Source organism: Salarias fasciatus, chromosome 2, assembly GCF_902148845.1.
Source record: "Salarias fasciatus chromosome 2, fSalaFa1.1, whole genome shotgun sequence".
In the NCBI taxonomy this organism is placed as follows: domain Eukaryota; kingdom Metazoa; phylum Chordata; class Actinopteri; order Blenniiformes; family Blenniidae; genus Salarias; species Salarias fasciatus.
This window is the reverse complement of record NC_043746.1, coordinates 24,331,474-24,340,793: the sequence shown is the minus strand read 5'-3', so window position 1 is coordinate 24,340,793 and position 9,320 is coordinate 24,331,474.

Genomic DNA, 9,320 nt, shown 5'->3' with positions numbered 1-9,320 from the left:
CCTTCAATCACAACCTCTCAATCAAACATCAGTTAATCACTGGTGTCAATAATTTGGCGCCAGCTGTGCTTTGCAGTGATTGGTTGATGTTGTAAAGAAGGCTCCAGGAAAACGTCCTGTGTCTTTGTATTGTGACTTCTGGTTTTGTGTCATTGAGGTTTTTCTTTTACTTTGAGGACACGAAACCTCAGAATGTGTGTTTATGACTGCAGATGATACTCGTTTTGAAACATTTGCTCCCACGCTTACTCTTGACGCTCATTAAAGCTGAATTAGCGCATGCTAATAAGACGTGTCCACAACAGAAGTCGAGGACATCAAAAGAAGATTATGAAGACTGTTAGCAAATATAACGTCATTTAATTGAATTCTGGCTATTAGGAAGCAGAGACAACAGCAAAGTGAAAGTAAGGTTTAATTACTGTATCGCTCGTTATCTCCAAAATAATTAGCCAACGTAATGATGATCACATTAAGAGCCTTTGATTCTCCAAGATAGGGGATTATGAGGATGTGATTAGACGATAAGAGTGATGTTCAGAAATCATCCTACTAAATAACACTTGATATCCTCAAATTATGGCATGCTTAAAGATGAACGTGTTCATATGGAGCCATGTTGAGCTAATGACCGTGTGATGATAAGCTTTAGCATGTTGACAAGATCATTTCCTGTCAGGAACATCAGTGTTCATCAAATCACCACTCATCAAGTTTCCTAATCTCACCATGTTGGGAACAGGATCTATTTGACCCAAGGTTCAGATGTTTCCTAAAACACAAGTTATCTCTCAATTCTTACAGGCTAATTGTTATTTTTTCATGAAACTCTTGTTTACTTTGAGGAGGATCATCAAGATAAGAGGCTCGTCCTGAACTACTTCAGCCTTCCTGATAGCACCATGAAAAATGTACCAGCCACTGCAGGTAGCATTAACATTCGTCTGTTTCCCTGACAGTTGTGATTAGCAGTAGCAGCCTGCCTTTACTCAGGGATCAGAAAGCAAACCACCACCGGTCCCACTGTGCTGTCTAAATGTTAGTTTGAACAATACCTGAAGTTGTCTCTTAATTCAACGGAAAGCCATATGACATATATCCAACTGTAAGTAGCATTAGCATTAGCCTGCATCAGTATCTGTGATTACATTCACATACTTGAATTGTTGTCTAACATTCATATTTTAGCACATTTTCCTCTTAACTAATGTAACTTAATCAGTGATTCAGTTTATAACCTGACACACTGAATGCTAACACGCATGTTCACCTGATGCTAATGCTACAATAATACAGCTATTTGAGACAGGACGCCGAGAGAAGTGACTCTTTACAAATTATTTGCTGTGCTTTTTTTTAAGACTGAGGAGAAATGATGAGGTGAAACTTGAGTGGGCTGTAATCTTTGTGGGTTAGTTACACAGACCCATTGTTGAGTAAGTGCTGTTTTTGCGTATGTGAGGCATTTTTCAGGGGAAGGATATGTAAATCGATCCTTCCTACACTGGCATGTAAACCATGATTCAGAGTGAAAGCTGGAGTTGAATCCAAATAATTAATTAGTCTCTATAATCTCTGCGTTTGCAGAACGATCACGCCGTAAAGTGCATCCTTAAAGTCCTCTCATATAATCACTGGATTTGAGCAGCTAATGGAAATGTAATTAGTGAAGGAAAAATATTCGATTTTTCTGGTGTGTGTGTGTGTGTGTGTGTGTGTGTGTGTGTGTGTGTGTGTGTGTGTGTGTGTGTGTGTGTGTGTGTGTGTGTGTGTGTGTGTGTGTGTGTGTGTGTGTCCTCAGCCACCTCCTCTCCCATTAGATTAATATAGTGTTAGCTATGTCTCAGCTTTGTAAGTACATGCTGATTGATCTGTGAATGAATCATCCATGACCAAGGAGCATTAATCAATCTGCTCTGTAATAAATCCTCATCATGTAATTGATCATCATAATACAACGGGACCGGCCACTGACCCCCCTGCATCCCGCCTGCCACCCAGCATGACTAATGTGGTGCCGATGATTCAGTTCATTTCGTGGAGTGGTTCGTTCAGACCTCGTGGTTGATCCTGACGGACCTGCAAGTGTTTCCAGTTTGACCCACCTGCAGCTTTTTCAGTCACACTTTCCATTTTGGTTCCAACAGTTCTTCAAGAAAATATAATAAAACCAAACATTTATTCTTTGTGAGCCAGTTGTGTCTTCATTTTATGCTTCCTGCTCAGGCTGTTAGCTTTGCTGCTTCACCAAGCAGTTACTGTTTCATTAAACTCCTCTTTACTAGCTCAGTGCTTCATCCCACCTGAACTAACTCAGTTGCTGTAGAACTGGTGTTACCTAACATCCAGATTATACAGCATATGAATATTACAGTGCTGACAGCTCAGTCAATGCTAGCACTGTATTAATGTAATGATTATTAAGGACATCACAAGGAATTTCACCAAGTAATTAGCTACTTTGTATTCGTATTAAATGAAGTAAATCCAAAGATCTTCTAACCTTCCTCTGGTGTCAGCTGCTGAATCTGCAAATGTCCACCTCTCGAAACAACTCCTGTCTTGTGAAACATGTTCTGCTCTCTGTTTTGGGCTCCTGTCGGTTTTGCGTGGGGACATGGGGCAATGTGTCGGTGGGACGATGCGTTCGAGGACTCCCTCCTCCTCGGCAACACATGACATTTCACGGCTCCGCTTTAAGTCGAGAATGTCAGAGATGTTTTCTTTTCGACTTGTCTCCCCCTCAGCCCACTCCTCATAGACAGTCCGTGGGTGTCGCGCAGTGTTTGTATTGCGTCTGTGCTCCAATGGGAGCGTGACCTCCGTGTCGCCGTGTTTCTGACGAAGCAATCAGGTAAAAATGGGTCTGAAATGGCAGATTACTTCAGACGGGGCGGCAAGCGGCGGAACGCAAGCGGACTGCAGGCAAATTGCCTCTTTCAGCACTTAAATAAAGGCTGGAGGTCAGGAGGGGCCACACACACACACACACACACACACACACACACACACACACACACACACACACACACACACACACACACACACACACACACACGTGCGCGAAAGCATGTCCTCCTCCTTCCTTCTGTCCTCTCTCTCTTTTTGTGTCCATTTCTATGAATCTTTATTGACACCTTTGGTCGAACAGGAGCTCGCTGGCTTCTGTCACTGTCCTTTTTTTCGCATACACTGATGGTGATGGTGAAATTGATATTGAGCCAGCGAACAGTAAAGATGGAATCATATCTGATGCATTCATGTTTGGAGCGAAAATTCTCAAGATAATGTTTTTTTTTTTCTCTGACTTTTTTGTCCCTCCAGAACTGCCACCTTAACATGGTGAGGGAGTTTGAGAGCCCAAATGATCCCAGGGGGTTGTTGGGGGTTGCCCACCATGGCGGCAATCCCTGAACCCAGTGGTGGACACCGGAAGTAAGGGCTCCTATCGAGCCTTGTTGGCTCGTGGGACTCCCGAAGCAGCTCACAGGTACCGGCAGACCAAGCGAACTGCAGCCCGAAAGGTTTTGGAGGCATAAACTCGAGTCTGGGAGGAGTTCGGGGAGGCCATGGAGGAGGACTACAAGTCAGCCTCAAAGAAATTCTGGCAAACCGTCCGGCGCCTCAGGAGGGGAAAGCAGGTCTCCACCAACACTGTTTACAGTGTCGGAGGGGAGCTGCTGACCTCAAGCAGGGATTTTGTTGGATGGTGGAAGGAATACTTCGAGGATCTCCTCAATCCCGTCGCCACGTCTTCCGTGGAGGAAGCAGAGGCTGAGGTCTCAGAGGTGGACTCACCCATCACCCAAGCTGAAGTCACCGAGGTGGTCGGTAAGCTCCTCGGTGGAAAAAGCACCGGCGGTGAATGAGATTCACCCTGATTACCTTAAGTCTCTTGGTGTACAGGGACTGCCTTGGTTGACACGTCCCTGTAACATCGCGTGGCGGTCGGGGACGGTGCCTCTGGACAAGCAGACCGGGGTATTGGTCGCCCTGTTTAAGAAGGGGGACCGGAGGGAGTGCTCCAACTATAGGGAGATCACACTCCTGAGCATGAGTTTGATAGACGGATCGGTCCAGTGGCTGCAGTGATGCAGTCATTGTATTTGTCCATTGTGGTGAAGAGGGAGCTGAGCCGAAAGTTGAAGCTCTCAATTTTACCGGTCAATCTATGTTCCCACCCTCACCTATGGTCATGAGCTTTGGGTCATGACCGCAAGGACAAGATCCCGGATCCAAGCGGCTGAACTGAGTTTCCTTTGAAGGGTGGCTGGGCGCTACCTTAGAGATAGGGTGAGGATATTTCAAAACTTAAAAACGAAGTCCTACTTTCTGAAAACACCCTGAACACTTTGTAAATAGTTCCAATATCTGGTACTGTTCTCATGTTGCTTTTTTCTTCCCTTATTTCTTTTCTCATAGTTTAATTAAAGTGCTTCTTCAAGGTAGATTTGAAAAAAAAAAAGTATTTCGAGGTTGTTTGTGATGCTTTTGTCACATTGTGACTGCTTCTTGATTGCAAAAACCAAACAAATATCTCATCTTATCTCCAGTTTACAGTAGTCAGGGCTTAAACTTTCTTCTTCGGTTCTTGAAATATCTGTAAATGCAGTCACTGAGTCAAATTCTGTCGGGAAAGTTCTTTGCACAGATTTCTAGTTCAGTATTTAAAGCCTGCTTAAGAGAACAGTAAATGAAATAAATTGAATCTTGAACCTGTTGGATGGAGATTAGCCATAAACAGCCTGGTTATCCGGAGAAGATGCCCGATAACTTTCCAATAGAGTAGGTGCTCCGTTATCGATGAACCATTCAGCAAAGAGTTTTCTGCATCTTCTGCACACTCTAACCTTTGATCTGAGTACTGTCAGCAGAAGAAGATTCTGCTGGGAGGCAGGAGAAATTCAAAAATCGAGAGGTGGCAGCAAACAGCCAAGAAAAGGTGTCTGGTGGAAGAGATCATGCATTCAGACCCTGCTGCTCATCCCTCAAATGCAAGGTGAAACCTTTCTGAAGGAAAAAAAACACTGCTTTCCAATGACATAAAGTTTACTGTGTAAAATTGAGGAAATCCTTTGCTGAACATGTTTCCTTACTTTCAGTGCTTTAGAAGGCCTTTAATTCCATTTTTGTATTCATATATTTGAGGATTTTGCCTTTAACTTTGTACTGAGAAGCACAGCTTGTCCTGGTCTCTCCTGCCAAAAAACCCCCGAGATTGACGAAAAAAAAACAACAAGGTGAAATAGGAAATAAATGACAATGTCTTCTTCATTCTACACATCCTACAGCACCAAGCCGTTCTCCTCCGACACACACGAGGCCTTCCACCCATCCTCAGAGACCCCCACCCTGTCTCCATCCAGCCCGGTGTTTGTCCCCAGGCGACTCTGCTGGGGTTTGACGGTGTCTCGCTCAACGGTTCGCCATCTTGACATGCCTCAGAGTTAAGGATCATCCTCCCGCTCTCTTCCTCTCTCTCTTTTAGCTCTCATAAGGCCGGCAGAGCTAATGACTGAGAAGGCTGGGCTTTAAAAGAGAGAGAAAAGGGAAGGTGACAGCGGATGATTCATCTGCGCCGCTCTCCGCCAGCCGTGACTGACGGCTGATTTATGATTCGGCGCCGAGCCGCAAGAGCTTAGAATCATCTCCCCCCATTTCTTATTTTAATTCCTTACCGCAGGTGACGGCGGGAGGGATGGGAGCCAATTATCTTAAGTGTCTTTCTGCTCTCTGTCAGCCGCCTGACAGTCGCCGCTGAAACTCTGCAGTCAGCCCGCGAACAGGTGACTGCCGCCGCCGCCGCCATTACCATCAGAGCTGCACTGCGCTCACGTTCCAAACATCTGAGTGCCAATCCTCCAGGTGCACATGGACTGGGACTCCCACCGAGGGTGTTCGTGCAATCAGGGAACAGTGGAAACAACCAAAACAAGATCAAGTGACTTCCAATTACCAGCCATCCATGAAATAATGGAGCGATGGCAAGGAGCCATGTCAGAGCGTCACGCTGATCCATGTCAAAGAAACATGGTTCACCTTCTTTCATTGATTTCCAGTTCTATCGCTTCCTGGTCAATTTTGGCGCCCCGCGGTGGTGGAATGGGAATCAGTTTGAGCTCCATGAGGGCATGCTTCATGGCTGCACCTGCACGCTCAGACATAATGAGGTGAGTTTCTTTGTGTCCCTGTGGATTCATGAATTTGCTGTTTCTATCATTTTTATGAAACTTTATTGATTCTTTAAACAATTATGAATAATTATCAGAAAATAATCTTCTAACAACCAGACCTTTGACGAGAGAACATTTAAATGAGCTCCTTTGGGACTTAAAAGGCCTGAATGAATCGATGGGTCATTAAAAGAAATGTGTCTGTTGTGTTCATATTTGTAGTCTATTATTTTGTTTTCTGCTCAAATTAATTAATTCATTCTGTGCTAATATATTTCAACAATAAAATAAATGTGAGATGATATAGCTACATAGCTACAAACATATTTTGATAAGATTCGTTCATTACATTCAACTGTAGTTCAAACTATCCTAGTTGACAGATTTGATCTCCGTTTGCATTACGCTTTAAATGTGTCAACAAGGCAAAGTTTTGAAGGAGATATTCATGGCAGAAAAGCTGAAAATGCTGATGTTTTTATGCCGGGCCACTAGTAGGTGCTGTTGGTGTCTTTTAATTGCCCCCTGGAAAATAAAATATCTTTCTCTGAATCTAAATCTGAATCTTTTGTAATGAAACCACACACATGCCTGCAAAGAACAATATGCTACTGACTATGGGCAAAACTATTTATTGCACGTTAGCAGCATTTCAGAATAGTTGCATTTTCTCTGTTAACACAGAATTGGAGCAGTTTTCCAAAGTTCCACCTTGGGAGCCTTTTTCCAAAAAAGTTACACCGTTGTCATGGAAACGAACATCCAGAATGCAACAACAGTTTTCAGTATTAATTTGAAAATGTGTCATAAACAGGGCCTGAAATGTGGCAAAAGCAGTTTTTTTTTTTTTTTTAATATTTCTTGAAAGTGTTTTGTCTTAAAATTAGTTTATCTGCAGTATTTATTCAATCTACTGTTCCCTTCAGTATTATATTAGTTTTCTAGAAACAGTCAAATTCAAATGTCCATCAGTAGTTTACGCTTTATCCTGGCACCCTTCAGTTCTCAGAAAATGTTCCACATTTTTCAGGTTTTACAGCAACAAGATAAATAAACACTTGTATTTACAGTCAGGAGAGGAAAGATGTCCGCCGTCTCCTCGGGTGCGGCGAGGTGGGGGGATGGCGGCGGTCTGTCACTCTGTCTGCCGTCCAATACGCTCCCAATCAATTCACCCTCCGCTGCAATCCGATGTGACACTAAGACAAATCGGACTTCCAATGCAAAATAATTGAAACAGACGCTGATTTGAACTTGCTGGGTGGGGGAGGGGGGCATCAGCCTAATGTACTGCGTCCGTCCCTGTCAGAGACGGATGGAGGTGTCAGAGTTCCAGATAAGCTTCTGTTTAGTTAGCCCCGCCGGGAGGAACCAACATCCTCGTCATATTAAAGATAACAAGTGTTTTTTTATCCACGCGCTCATATTCCTCCAAGTCATCCGTAATTGCTATTCGCCAGAGGACACATAATTGAAAATTGGAGGGGAGCAGAAAGTCGTGGTGTCGGTATTGTAAACGGGGATTGGACCGGATTCTCGGCGCTGGTGGGCGGCTGAAGATACTGAGAACAAGATGGAAAAGACTTGGCTCCTGTTCTCCACTCAAATCCAGGGCTTCTTTCTTAACTGAAGGAGGCGTCTGGTTGGGGAGGGGGTGGGGGGCGCGATAAACCTCCATCACACAAAAACATCATCACCAAGAAGAAGAAGAAGAATTAAAGCCGCGAGCGGCGTCAAAAGGCCCTCGCCCGCCGCTTACCTGACCCGCCCCGCTTTATTCTTTCATTGATGTTTGTCAAATTTGGCACATTTCCATGGCAACAAGTACATTTGATTTGATGGGAGATTTTTCACTTTGGCCCATTAGAATAACATGGGGAAGTTTAAGCCATCGCCACGGCAACAACCGTTGATATTACAATATGGTTACCATTTTGCTTTTTGATCGGGACGACATGATGGAATTATCACCCAAATTCCATTCATTTCTGATAAACTAATAATTTTACTCCCCATACAGATTTTATTTTGATTCTGTAGGGGGCGCTGTAACGCCAATTTCCAAAATTTCACTGTCAATGTGTCCAGATAAGAAGGGTCAATAAGTGTTTAGAATTTGGTTTGGATTGGAGTCATTATGTCGAAATGGCAGCCATTTATCACACTGAAAAAATGGCGAAATTTGACATCAACTTTGCGGCGTTGCCACGCGGAAACCGTGATCTGAAGATTTGTGAATTGGATACTTTTAATTGTCTACTCGTGTAGATGGTGTCCACCAAATTTCAGCTCATTTGGAGAAGCGCGCGATCAAAACGAACATTTTGTACGACGTCCTGGAAAACGCTGACTCAGCAATTTTGAAAATTCAATCCCAGACAGCTGCTTTCCTGCTGTTTTGACGTCGGGGTCATAATAATATTTTTTGTTTGTCCCGACAACGCGCATGTGTATACCAAATTTTGTGGCTGTACGACAAAGTTTATTGCGGACCCCCTCCCATTGACGCAATGCATTTTGGGTTTTGCAGGTGGCGCTGTAGAGCCAATTTTTAAATCCCAATATTGAAATTCATATTAAAAAAAATTTTTCGCCGGAACTGAATTTTGTGCAAAATCTGGTGAGTTTTCGAGCATGTTCAGGGGGTCAAATTCCAGTTTAAAGAGCAGAAGAAGAAGAAGAAGAAGAAAGAAAGAAAGAAAGAAAGAAAGAAAGAATTAAAGCCGCGAGCGGCGTCAAAAGGCCCTCGCCCGCCACTTGCCTGACCCGCCCCGCTTTATTCTTTCATTGATGTTTGTGAAATTTGGCACATTTCCATGGCAACAAGTAAAATTGATTTGATGGGAGATTTTTCACTTTGGCCCATTAGAATAACATGGGGAATTTAAGCCATCGCCACGGCAACACCGTTGATATTACAATATGGTTACCATTTGCTTTTTTGATCGGGACGACATGATGGAATTATCACCCAAATTCCATTCATTTCTGATAAACTAATAATTTTACTCCCCATACAGATTTTATTTTGATTCTGTAGGGGGCGCTGTAACGCCAATTTCCAAAATTTCACTGTCAATGTGTCCAGATAAGAAGGGTCAATAAGTGTTTAGAATTTGGTTTGGATTGGAGTCATTATGTCGAAAT